Source organism: Pleurodeles waltl, chromosome 10 (assembly GCF_031143425.1).
Source record: "Pleurodeles waltl isolate 20211129_DDA chromosome 10, aPleWal1.hap1.20221129, whole genome shotgun sequence".
Classification (NCBI taxonomy): domain Eukaryota; kingdom Metazoa; phylum Chordata; class Amphibia; order Caudata; family Salamandridae; genus Pleurodeles; species Pleurodeles waltl.
In genome coordinates, this window is record NC_090449.1 from 400,280,339 (window position 1) to 400,294,048 (window position 13,710).

The 13,710-nt window shown below is 42.5% G+C and overlaps 1 protein-coding gene across 5 annotated transcripts in view; it reads right to left on the bottom strand.

Moving 5' to 3' along the window:
• Nucleotides 1–13,710, bottom strand: part of IFT140 (intraflagellar transport 140) — a 1,792,511-nt gene that overhangs the window by 1,741,300 nt on the left and 37,501 nt on the right. The window contains exon 1 of one of the 5 annotated variants that reach the window (XM_069210630.1): nt 5,340–5,533. The exons of 2 other annotated variants lie outside the window; for them this stretch is intronic. The gene's annotated coding sequence lies outside the window, so the exon portion shown is untranslated. Of the gene's footprint in view, nt 1–5,339; nt 5,534–13,710 lie in introns of those variants that run through there. 2 more of the 5 variants (XM_069210632.1, XM_069210631.1) reach the window with 2 other exon arrangements.

Genomic DNA, 13,710 nt, shown 5'->3' on the forward strand with positions numbered 1-13,710 from the left:
CCATGATAAGCCAGACCTTTGCTGGAGGGGGTGTGGAGCTACAGGCACACTTGTGCATTTGCTTTGGCACTGCCCCAAGCTACATCGTTACTGGGAAAACATCATAGATGATATAGATTCAGCATTCCGGGTTAAGATCCTGAGACTCTCATCGTACATTTTATTGGGGCTGCCCAACCCCCTTACTTTTCCTTTAAGATCTCTAAAAGGGAGGCAGATGGCCCTAGCATTTAACGCAGCGCTGCAGCTGATTCTAGCTCTCTGGGGTACAGATAGGGTCCCGATGCGTATCTCATGGCTCCAGAAGCTGTGGTTTATCCTTGCTATGGAGAAACTTACACTAGCCTCCCAGCAGCGGATAGGAGATCTGGGCGCGTTGTGGAAGCCATTCCTGCGGATTCTTTCCGCAGAACTTACTGAGCTGACATGCCCGACCTATCTGAGAGTCTTGAGGCTGATTTGAACTCTTGGTTAGAGTGCTGAGGGGGAGGTTGCTGGGGGGTGAGCTGAGCTTGGATGATGCAAGGGGTAGAGGAGTGGAGAGACAGGAGGATGACATGGTTTCTTGGAGGGAAGCATTGTTGATGTGTTTTCATTTATATGTTCATGTGGTTCTCATCTGCTGGACTGGCACCTTGGAAGACTATTGGACATTGCCAATGGTCACATGGCTCAGCAAGGAGAGGACTGGCTGGGTGGTTCCTATGGACATGGTTTTGGGATACACAAGAGGGACCTTTCTATGAAGATACGAAATTGCTACTGTACTGATACATTTCATCTTATGTCCCGCGATGAGCTGTGTTTTGTTTGTTTATATTTTTAAAAAACAATAAACAGATTTGATCATAAAAAATGGGCCAGTTTTAAGTGGCAAAATTGTATGCATCCATGTTGTGTTTTGGGCTTTTTCCTGACGCAGGCAGTAGGCACAAGTGAGGTACTACTTTTATCAGAAGGCATGTGGGAGCTTAGAATAGTAGGATATGTGTTATTACCAATTGGATTTCACTGCATTTGGGGTTTCCAAATGTTAGCTAGTGTGTAGGAAAATGCATTTTATGAAAAGTACCCTCTAATCATATGCTCATATAGGTACTTCACAAATTCAGAGATGTACAAATAATCACTGCTCCTAAATTCCATATCTTGTACTCATTTCAGAAATACATAGGTTACCTTGATAACTATTGTTCACTTTAAATTTCACTATATGAATTGGTTTTTACTTAGTACACGATGAAAACCCATTGTACGGTGCTGCTCAGTAGTTTGTTCTGGGCACCTCGGCTTTTCGGAGAACCTACAGACCCCATACCCCACAACCAAATGGGTCTAGCAAACTTAATGGTAAGCAGCTTTTGTAAGTCAACCTTTGTGACAAAAAATTACTGATGAAAACTCACAAATTCCTTTTATTTTTCCTACTTGTTTTCAATATTTATTCATTTCAGCACAATTTCTTTGGGAAAACCTTGAGGGTTCTACCCATATGACCCCTTCTTGACTCTGGAATTTTGTTCAGTTTTCAAAAATATATAGCTTTTCTGGATCACCCACCCACACTGGTTTCCACCACAAACTGGAAGTAGGTTGAAAGCACTAAAAAATAAGAAAAGTGGGCTACCACTTTGAAAAATGCCAAAACTGAGCTAAAAAAAAATAATTTTATTCACCTCTGCATGTTCCTGAAAGCTGGAAAGGAAGATGGTGACCTTAGCAGAGCAAACCATTTGTTGAAGCCATTTTATGAAAAAACAGACTTATCTAAAGCACTTTTTCCCACTTTTCCCAAAAAACTCAAAATGTAGCTATATTTTGGCTATTTTGTCGGTCTCCTCCACAGGAATACCCTGGATACCTTTAGAATGCTTTAGAATCCCCAGGACACTGGAAAAAAAGGACACAAATTTGGTATGGATACTTTATATGATGGGCAAAAGTTGAGACCTGACCACAAACTACCCCAAATAACCAAGAAATGTCTCTGAACGGGGGGAGGGGTCCAGCAGTTAAGGGGTTAAAGAACCCTAACAGGACCTCATAAAAATTAGGACATTATTACATGGTGAGGTCTCACAAACACACAATAGTTCACTTTCCTACAGGGTGATTGGCACAGAATTGGAGATTAGGGATGACAGAATGTGTGGGTGGCTGATTTCAAAGGCAGCTTCGACCCAACTATTCCAGCTTTCTTCACCGACATAAAACCTTGCTTTACTTCCTTGACGTGAATGGATTGCAGTGCTCTAGCATGACAGTTAAACCAATACAGCAAAGAGTACAGAAAGACTGCAGTTTGAAGCTTGAATACACTCAGTCACCATCAGGCTGTGAGAGCAGAGCTGCTGTTATGCTCAGCAAATACTTCATAGAACAGGAACTTCTTCAGCTACATTGTCTCCGATCGCAGATAACCAATGCCGTAGAATCTGCAGAGCAGGACTGGGAGCATCGTGGAGAGGGGGAGCACCAAAGAGAGCACACGGAGAAAACAGAGGAACAGATAGGGGAGAGAGCTATGAAATATGTGAAATTTCAAGGAGCACTAGAGAGTCCTTTAAAGTTGGCATTTAAAAGATACACTTTATCCAATTAGAACACTAAGCGACCAAAATGCTCTTGTGCATAACAAACAACAGGAATAGAGAAGAGAAACATCAAATCAAGTGTAGACAGCTGAGACAGACTACAAGGCCGTCCAATCATGAGCAAACAGATGACCCAAAACCCACTTTTAGTAATGTTATGTATTAGAAACAACATGTCTGCCAACAGGCAGCTAAAGCTTCCTTTAATCCAGGCATGAAAATGAGCCCCAGGTTTATGTTATTTTTGTTCTTAAATAGTTCTATCACATGTTCAGATAAGAGTTCCCAAAGACTTTTTGTGCATGACTTTTCATTTTAAATATTTCAGCTTCTTTGCAGCTACTGTTTTACTATGGGGCGTCTAATTTATAATCTGTGTTAATTTATCACATCCTCCCAAATTTCACGTTCATCCAGCAAGTGAAATTGGCATTAACTTTTTGATAGTTTGATCTCTGTGTGCGTTCTGCCTTTCACTTCCTCCCTGTTAATATTCATTGGAATCCTTCATTATGCTTCTATTCGTATTTTTAATGTGTGTTTCAATCATTTTAAGAATTACCAATATCAAAAGATTTATTTGGATCGTGTACGAAACGTTCTCCTTTTCTTCCTTGCATTTTGTTTCACAAAATAGTCAGATTTGCAATCCATCTTTTCTTTGCCCCCTCACCCCCAAAATTAATACTGCATAACCAGTGACATAGCAAGGGTTCAGTGGGCCCCAACGCAAGCAAGAGATGTGGCCTCTGTTCATTAACATCTCTGTAATTCACCCGCACAAGCCATTTCTCAAACACCTCTGATATAATCTGCACATTCCACTTCACCATCATTTACCTCCCCTATCAAGATATTACAAAACATGGAAATAATGTTGCTTCATTCTACAGTTTTGCATGCAATCTCAAGAAGTCTCCACAATATTCCTAAAAAAAACTGCATGAAAAATGACTGATTTAAAAATTCTAATTGTTGGCTCTCCTCTTTCTTTCAAATGACTCTTCTTCCTTCCCTTCTTTTGCATGCCTCCTCTATCCAGCCACAGCCTACTCTAAGTCACATATATGTTTATTTTTATCTCTATTAATGGCTCTCTACAAATTACCTACAGCTCATTTCAAAGATCGCAAACTCCCTTTAAAAGGTATACTCCTGCAACCTAATAATACCTAATCTCCTGGAGCTCATTTATTAATATTGTCAACCAATGCATTAATTAACATATTCACCCTCTCTCACTAAAGATCACACCTAACTCCTATAATTAATCTACCACATAGAAACTTAAGTAAATGCATTGTATGGTTTCCTTAAGAGTGCAGGACTAATCTCAATAAGCAACAATAAGCCAAAGAACAAAAACCTACTAACCCTACGTTTTGGAGCAGCGGGCTGCCTGACATAAAACACTAGAATACCTCTTCAAGGGTAGTAAGTGCTATGTAACTGCAATTACAATGCAGCGAAATATTTAACACCCATCATAAAACTGAACAGTCGTGGAATAACTGAAGACATCTGTCACATGCCACTGGTCAACAGAGGACTTTCATTTAGTTCACCACTGCAGGTAACAGCTAGTTACATGCTATTACTGTCTTTTGACATCTCACAACAACAATCAGATATGGGTTGACAGTGACTAAGTTCATCCCAGCAGATATCTGATCAGTGTCTTCCTCCAACCTACGCCTGCTAAGGGACATAAACTTAACACAAAATATCTCAGAATGGACAACCCAGTGCAGGAACCAGCTAAGTGAACTGTGAAAATAATAAATACCATAAAGAGACCTGCAAAGCTGCCAACTTACGGAAAACCATAAAATGCACACTTGTCTCTCACACTTCCTCATCCATCACACTTATAAAGGCTGCATACTTTAACACGATAACCGCACTTCCTTGCTACTTATGCATGAGATGGAAACACTTCCTACACAGGATCAAAACAAAGACAACACCCTTCCAACCAACCACACACTTTACACGATATAGTGTGCTATTCGTGTAGCCTACAAGAGCCTTCAGCGTCCCAAGTTGGAGTAGTAAGTTCTATATACATCCTACAATAGAATACCCATTATCCTTCCTTCATTATATAAACAATCTCACGTTAATTAGGGCAGCAGCGACCTTCTGACAGTCTGGACGCCGGTCTTCTAGTATATGGCACGAGACAACAGAGAAACGAGCTGCCCTGTTGAGGGCCCTGGGAATGTATGATTAAAAACTCGAGCTCCTTGTGACAAGAAGGCAATAAACGAGTAACAAATGAAGACAAAAACAAGTAATGTCCATAATTGACGGTATTTATACTTGGTATGTCTAAAAGTTACATATATTTGCACCAAGGCAATATCAATAAAACTGTTTTGCCAAAAGAAAAAGAAAAATTTTAAACAAAGTATCTCTCCCTATAAACACCAACTCTCCACCAGCACCAACTAACGGAACATTAGCCATACCATCAATTCCAGTCGGCATTCGAATTATTACCCGAGTGGACCAAACATAGAGGTGCTGAATCCACGAAAGCACCCCGTCAACTACAATATTCAATTGTTTTGATTGCCAAATATATTTTAAAGCATCTTTCTGCAAGGCGCTCCCCACCGCTACCAACGGCACTCAGTGGATCACAGGTAGCAGGGCAAAGATTTAGCACGGTAAGTAAAGGCCATAGGTTGGGTGATGTTAAGGGACTCGGAAGTTTTATATTTTCTGTCCCTGCTCGCTCACCAGAGGTGCCCCACTCACAAGCTTGTTCCAGTTGCTGCTCTTACTGCACACTCAGCAGCTGCGACTCCCGGGGTCCTCGCGTTCTTGGAAGTGTTTCCGGGGCTGCTGAAGGTGCAGAGACGACGCCTCCTTTCCAGGTCGCGTCGCCGTTGTTACCCCTAACAACAGTCTAGCGAAAGATGGCGACAGACAACGGAGATAATCGAGCGGTGTAGTCGGCAACCGCCGAAGATTACCGAATCCTCATATTGAATCTACGGAAATTGGCGAGTCTGCGTGACTCCAGTTCGCGCAGGCGCCATACAGTGGAAGACGTCGAGTTCGTGTTCGCAGGCGATAGGCAAATTCGCCCCAAATAAGCTACGAGCAGTTGAAAAAAGTTTGTGTGTTGTGTCCTTTGTTGAACGATTATTAAAAGGTTAACCCTTCAGCGCCTTTGCTTCGCTTATTACACCAGATTATAAACCTGCCATGACATTTGTTAAAAGTAATAGTTTTTTTTTTTTTTTAGCTCAAGCCTGCATGAGCATGCGAGACACCTGTGTTCATTGTGATTCAGGCACTATTTCTTCTAAAACAAAAAAAGAGAAAGCGTTATGACGAGATCAACTCTGCCCGCATCGTAGCACTTTTACTTTTGCCGACAAGTTTAACTGCGAGCAAACTAAAAAGTGTTCTAGCTTGAGCGTCAAGAATTTTCAATTCTATTAAGGACTAGGAGGTGAGGATTATGCTATCTCTTTCTTTAGTGCCCAAAATACAGCGACCAATCAATATACAGTAAACAAAAAACTACACATCCCATGCCGTTAGTATCATATCACATGGCCCAATGACCAGTCACAACCTTTGCCCATATAAGGCATGACCCCAAATGTCACTTCCTCTTTCTTTGTGAAGTCAGATAATCCACACAATTCCGAACGAAAACTTCTTACGTAGACGAAGAACCATTGAATTCCCCATCAGTCCAAATACAATCGAAGAGCTCAACTGGAGCTGGAACTTGGAACAACTTCTCAAGAGTAGACGCAAGTAAGAGCTGTCTCTACGAAATCCACCAGGATGGGATTTTCTGGTGTTTATCTGATCGGATCCTAAAATAATAAATAACACAAGGTAATATCTCATGGAGTTAAAACATCCATAAAAAAACTTTTTAACATTACTCAACAATTTAGTAAGGGAGGGCATAATAAAACCATCTAAATCAATGATATATACATATAATATACAGTATAACTCCATTATGCATTTAAGGGAGGTATAATCCCCGCCTCCATGTCCTTAATAGAATTGAAAATTCTTGACGCGTAGCTAGAACATTTTTTATTCTATGTCAGGACCAGAGGCTCTGATTATGCTAGTTCAAAGCTGCCCCATTACAACAGAAGCCACATCTACCACAGGTTTGTGATAACATTTACGAAATGTAGATTCAGATGACCAGTCTGCTGCCTTCAAGATGTCTTCTAACCTAGACCCTAATGCATATGTTTTAGAGGCCATGGCTCCTCTAACTGAATGTGCTCCAAAACGACTGGTATCTATGCCTGCTTTTCCGATCAACCATCTCATCCATCTTGAAAGAGTGGCCGAGGAAACTGGTTTAAAAGGTTTCTGTAAAGAAATCAGTAGCTGTCCAGCAGTCGTTTGCCGAAATTCTTCAGTAACTATCTCATAACCCTTTAAACATTGTACTACACAAAGTTTTGAGTTCTCAGGATACATTGGATAAGTTATTGACCTGCAATTGGTCTTTGTTCTTCTGGAAATACTAAAAGTAATGCCTTCAGGAGAGTAAGTTCTTCCCGATAAGTCTAAGGCCATGACGTCTGAAACTCTTTTACATGAATTTTTTAAAATTTTGCCAAAAGTTGTTTACGAGATAAATACTTATTAGCTGGCCAGGCAACTAAAAAATGTGAAATAATGTTAACATCTCACAAGACCAAATATCTCGTTTGAGGAGGGTTGGCTAATCGAATACCCCTCAATAATTTACATATCAAAGGATGTTCCCCTACTGGTTTACCATCAATGTGGTTATGACTAGCAGAAATGGCTGACCTGAAGTTATTAACAGTCCTATACGCTAAACCTGAAGATGCCATTTCAGCAAGAAAGTTAACAATCAGTTCAACATTCGACTCCATGGGATTGATATCCCTTCCCATGCACCAACCATTCCATCTGCGCCAAGCTGAAGCATATCTTTTGTGGGTACCAGATGCCCTCCCAAGCTTGTTTAATGAAATGCGCAGCTTGTTGCAAAAGGCCTGGGGAATTCCATCTCGACCCAAAACCATCCATGCCATCAAAGTCAACTTCCCTTATAGGATCATTGGATGTTGAAGGCCTTCTGGACTCAATAGAAGATTCAGACGAGGAAGAATGAGCAACGGGCGAGCACAAGCTAGCTGAAGAGCAATGGGGAACCAGGGTTGAGGCCTCCAAAAAGGTGTCACCAGGATCAGGTCTGTTTTCTGTCTCCGAACTTGACACAGGACCCTGGGAATTAGTAAAAATGGGGGAATGGCATAGCCCTGAAAGAGGGGCCAGTTCTGCAGGAACACATCTGTCGCTAAAGCTAGAGAGTCTGGGTGCCAGCTGAAGAATTTCGTAATTTGAGCATTGAGCCGAGATTCAAATAGATCTATTTCGCAAGGGCCCCATTCCTTGACAATCTGTTGAAAAATCATCGGATCCAGTTTCCAATCGCTGGAATCCGCTAGATATCTGGAATTCCAGTCCGCAACAGAGTTCTGGGCTCCCGGGAGGTATTCTGCTAATTCAACCAGACAATGGTTCAGACAGTAGTGCCAAAATTCCTTGGCAATTTCTGCCAGAATCCTGGACCTCGTCCCCCCCAGTTTGTTGACATATCGAACTTCTGAAATGTCTATTCTCAACAGAATACAGCAGTCCGTTTTCTGGGGAAAAATACTTTTGATGGCAAAGGAGCCTGCTAGGAGCTCCAGACAATTTATATGGAGACTTTGTTCCATCTCTGACCAACGTCCCCCAGTCACTACAGACCCGCAGTGGGCTCTCCAACCCCACTGACTGACGTCTGACTCGATCACTACTTCTGGGTGAGATCCAAAGATGGCCCTGCCATTCCATGCTTCCATGTGTTGAAGCCACCAATGTATCTCTTCCCTGACCTCTGTGGTTAATGGAGTCATTTCTGAATAACTCAAGCCCTGCTGTAGGTGTCTGATCTTTAGTCTCTGTAGAGCACAATAGTGAAGAGGGGCTGGGAAGATTGCCTGAATAGATGAAGCCAGAAGCCCCACTAGTCAGGCAATGTTCCGCAGAGAGATTGTCGGTTTGAGTAAGGCTGATCTCAGTTCTCTCTTGATATTGCGAATCTTTTGCGTTGGAAGGACTAGAAGTGATTGAACTGAGTCTATCTTGAATCCCCAAAAACTCTATCGTTTGAGTCGGATTCAATAGCGACTTCTGTACATTGATAAGGAAACCCAAATCCTGCAACAGACTGATGGTCCAGTTCATATGCATCAGAAGAGAATGGGTATCCTCAGCCATCAATAAGATGTCGTCCAGGTAGATAATCAATCTTACTCCCTTGGATCTCAAACACTCCACTACTTGTCTCAACAGCATCGTGAATCCCCAGGGGGCTGAGGACAGGCCGAATGGCAGGGCTTTGAACTCCCAACAATGACCCTTCCAAAGAAACTGAAGAAATCTCCTGTGAGGGGGAAAACTTGATTTGACAGGCAAGCATCTTTTAGGTCCAGGCGGACCATCCAGTCTCCTTCTAATAGAATATCCCTCAACATGTGGATCCCTTCCATCTTGAAGTGTCTGTATACGATCCAAAAATTGAAATCTTTTAGATTTAAAACTAGTCGATGACCCCCACCCTTTTTGTCCACCACAAAAATGACACTGCAAAAGCCTGAGGGATGCAGAACTGAATCGTCCACTGCTCCTTTGTCTATTAATGCTTGTACTTCCAGGTCCATGAACCTTTGATCTGCGAGGGAAAAATTAATTTGAATAGGAGGGGCCAATTGGGTTGGAGTACTGATAAACTCCAGGTGAAAACCTGAAACGGTCTGGAGAATCCAGGGATCCTGCGAGATTCTTTTCCCGTTGTCTGCAAACAAAGCCACTCTGCCCCAAAGGATAACCTGAGAATGAGGAATAATACTTACCAGACTAGGCAACTTCTTGGATTGCTCCTTGTTGACCTCTACGTTGTCTGCGGAATCTGGGACGACCTCCTCTGAAGCGAGTGGGGTAGAACGTAGAGTCAGATTGATCTCCATGCCAACTACCCCTTCCTCTGGGGTAATAGTTTTGGGGACTAGAAAAGGAACCTCGGCCGAGCATTCGTCCTCCAAAACAACCGGCCCTGGTAAAAAGGCCACGCTTAAAAACATTTTTAAGAGACATTTGTGCTTTATCTAGAGAGGAGACGGTAGATCCGAATTTGGCTAACTCTTTTACAAATGAGGGTCCAAAGAGAAGCCCGTCAGCCGCTGGGCCTGCTTCAGAAGAGGCCAGGTCTACTAATTTGAGGTCAATGCGCATAAGAACTGATTTCCTTCGTTCTGTAGATATAGCGCAGTTAGTGTTGCCCAAATGGCAAATGGCTCTGAGCCCAGCCCATCAATACATCAGTGTCCACTGAGGTGCCAGATTCTTTAGCAGTAACAGCCATATCCAGGATTTTTGTTAGCGGTCCAGTTAAATCGAGAAGTTCGTCCTGGCAGAGACGCCAACATCAATCTAAACCTTTTTTAGGGTCCTTTGCGAATTTCCTCATAAAGGTGACCATAGTAGGATCAATATCAGGAGTGTCAGACACCTTGTTGTCTAAATCTGGTCTAGGGCATTCTGCACGAAGTCGAGAACGAACCTCCTTGTCAAAACTCCATCTCAGACTAGAATGAACATATTGTGCCACCTCGGCAGACGGAAGCCAATTAGACGATCTAGGATGTACTATTTCAGTTGGGTCAAAATCTAAAACTTGAAAAACAGGTGTTTGTTTCTTAGGTTTTTTACTTGGACCAGGAGCCTCCGAATCATCAGAGTCCTGGGCTGCGAAATCCTTGTCTGAAGAAGAAGGCGAGAACGATGAGTCCTTTCTAGAACTATAATTATGTTCTGCCACACGCTTTTGCGCAATTTTTCAAAGGGGCCATCTGCGCTTTCCATGTTTTTTGACTTAGACTTTACTTTAGGTCTGGCCCCTTCGAGGAGGGACGGGGTCTGGCCAGGAAGCCAGCCTTGTGATTGAGCGTATTCAAAAAGTTGGCCCGAAAAAGGTCCCAACGCCCTAACTAATGCATCATTAACTGATTGTTGCACCCTGGAGTCCAGAGCCTCCACTAGATTTACCTCTAGTTGGTTTTCAATGTCCTCAGGATAATATCCTGCATCTTGCTCATTCTATTGAGCCATAACGTTTTTAGGTAGTTATAAATCACAATACAATCCAAATGTATTAGAAACACTAAACAGGGGGACTGTAAAAACCCCTTTGAGGCAAATTGTAAGGCCCAGATAAGATGTGGAGGGAGCTGCCTGAAAGACACTCTAGGCAGAGCCTTATTGTATTTTACGACCCATGCGCTAACAACGCTGGGCGTCAGGGAGCAAATTCAGAGTAGATATTAACACTCGCTGAAATTGCAGCGTGCGCGCTACAGACACGAGCCGATCTCCCACAGAGACGAAGCTGGAATGATTGACTCGTGAAAAACAGCACGCGTGAGGCAAAAAACAGGGTAAACAGAGAAAACAGACTACGCGCAAGGCGCGTCTAACACTCCTGCTCCACAAAAAGAAACAATTTACAGGCACTATACAAGATCGGCAAAAAGCCGATAAACAATTGCACACAAGGAAATATTTAGCGTGCGGAATCGCGTCGCTGTACACTTCTAATTACAGAAGCATTTCATGTATAAACTTTAAGAAATATCATAAGGAAAGTACTTATCTGCTGCGAAGCAGCAAAGAAAGAGGAAGTGACATTTGGGGTCATGCCTTATATGGGCAAAGGTTGTGACTGGTGATTGGGCCATGTGATATGATACTAACGGCATCATGGGATGTGTAGTTTTTTGGTTACTTTATATTGATTGGCTGCTGTATTTTGGGCAGTAAAGAAAGAGATAGCATAATCGGAGCCTCCGGTCCTGACATAGAATTCTTTTTCCTTTTGTGTGTCTCTTGACGCTGATGCTTATGGCGCCCGTGGCAGTGTGAATCGGTTTGCTTATGTGAAACCTTAAATTTTATTACAAGACCGGAGGCTCCTATTATGCTTCCTTTTCTTGCTTTAATCTCAGTAGCAGCCAAGACAAACAATATTAGCACAAGAACTACATATCCCATGAATCAAGAAACTCGATGTCATGCATGAAGTCATAAAGAAATAACCAATAGCAAGCCCGCAACCCCAATAACTGTCTTAACTGCGAGCAACAAGCCCTCTTTTCTTGGTGCTCGCAGTCAAAATAAGTTATATTTTTTCTTCATACATTTGTTACTATTGTTATTATATTCTGTGTACTTTTAATTGTGATTGTTATGGTTATTCTGCTTCTCTATTGATTTCTTTGGTGTTCAGTGTCTGTTACCTAAAATTAAAGCGAACGTCTTGTTCGCTCGTCGTTTCGAGAGTCGAACGCTCTTTCAGAACTTCTCCTGCTCCTGTCAAACTTCTGAGGTACGCGCCTCAGTCAAGCGCTTACCTCAGTTGGATTCACTTCGCGCTTCGACAGCGTGTCTCCTCAGCGATTTTCTTCATGTTTTCTTCGTGTTTGCAAGGCCTTCCAAGGCGTATATATTTTAATTCCACCGGTGGTTCGGGACTGCGTTTCCCTCACGTTTTTGCCCAGACTTCAGTTCCTGTTTCGGGCGGCGTCAGTGAGTGTGTCCCACCTTTGCAAAGCCTTTTTTAGTTTTAGGGGAGTGTCTTTCATTCTTTTACACTCCCCTTGCCCACGCCCATTGCCCACAACATATTTTAACCCTCTCTTTACTGGTTTAGATTTTGATGTAGCATTTATTTTTCATTTTTACCTACTTTTTTCAATTTGTGAGCTTTCCTGTCCCTTGTAATTATTTGAACATTTAAAAAAAATGTCTAAGAATACTTCCGAAGTTTCTAATGATGTTGATATTCAAGATTTACGAGCCGATTTGAATACTTTCATACAAGATACTGTTCAACAGGCTGTGTCAACGTCCATGTTGCAGATGTCCAAAAAATAGTAAATATCTTTTAAAATGCTAACGTTTCTGAGCCAATTAAAGGGAAGAAGCGTACTCTTTCCAAAGTACAGGCTATGCCTGGCGCTGATGAGTCTCCCCAACTTTCTAGTCCTTCCCCCCGTAAGGAGATTCAAACGGTGGAAAAGGGTCCCTCTCCTTTTAATATTACACAGTTGATGGACACAGATGATGATTTGGAGTTCGATGATGGGGATGACGATGATACCCAGGGTTTTGATGACCTCTGGCAGGGGCCTCTAGAGAAAAGGCAAAAAATTGATCTTTCTGATTCAGCTCTTTCTGCTAATATAAATGATTTTACTGTTCTTGATGGTTTGTGGGAACCAATGTTTGATCCCACTTTAATACACCATCCAAGTTCCACTGAATGGGTCCCGTCTGAACATGTGGCAGATTATGTTTCACTTCATTTAAGACATTCTTTGGACAATCCACAAGAAATAAACTGCGTTCCGAATGTCCCCATCCCTCCCTTCCTCATAACATCACTTCCACTCCAGTTATTGACCCTAATATGGTGTGGATTTTCTCCAAATATGGTAAAGATCCTAAAAAAGGGGTTGATAGGGTTTGGTCTGTTTGCCAGGACAGGCTTTTAGATCTGGTTGGTCCTCTGACCAGAATTCTTGATTTGGCAGAAGAGGCTAGGTTGGAAGGCTCACAAATTGACCCAGCTACCCTATCTAACTGGGCCCAACGGGCAGTATGCATCTTGGGCAATGCGAACACCGCTATCTCCCAGGAGAGACGAAAGAGTCTTTTGCTAAAAATGGATCCTAAGTTGGGCAGCCTTGCTTCCAGAGAGGAAGGTCAGCAAGCTAATGGTCTTCTTTTTGTGGACTCATTTATAAAAGAACTGAGTAAATACGTTTCTACCTTCGCCACTCTGGATAAGGCTCAGGTCTCATTAATTAAGATTTTTGGCTCCAGGGTTTTTGGCAGGGCCGGTAAAGGGAGGAGCTGCTTTACAGGCCGCTTCACCTACCGTGGTGGCAGCTCCCTCAGAGGATCCTCGTTCTACTCCCCTGAATTCAGACCTCAGTTCTACCCTCAAAGAGGGAGAGGGTTCAGGAGCAGAGGTTACCGT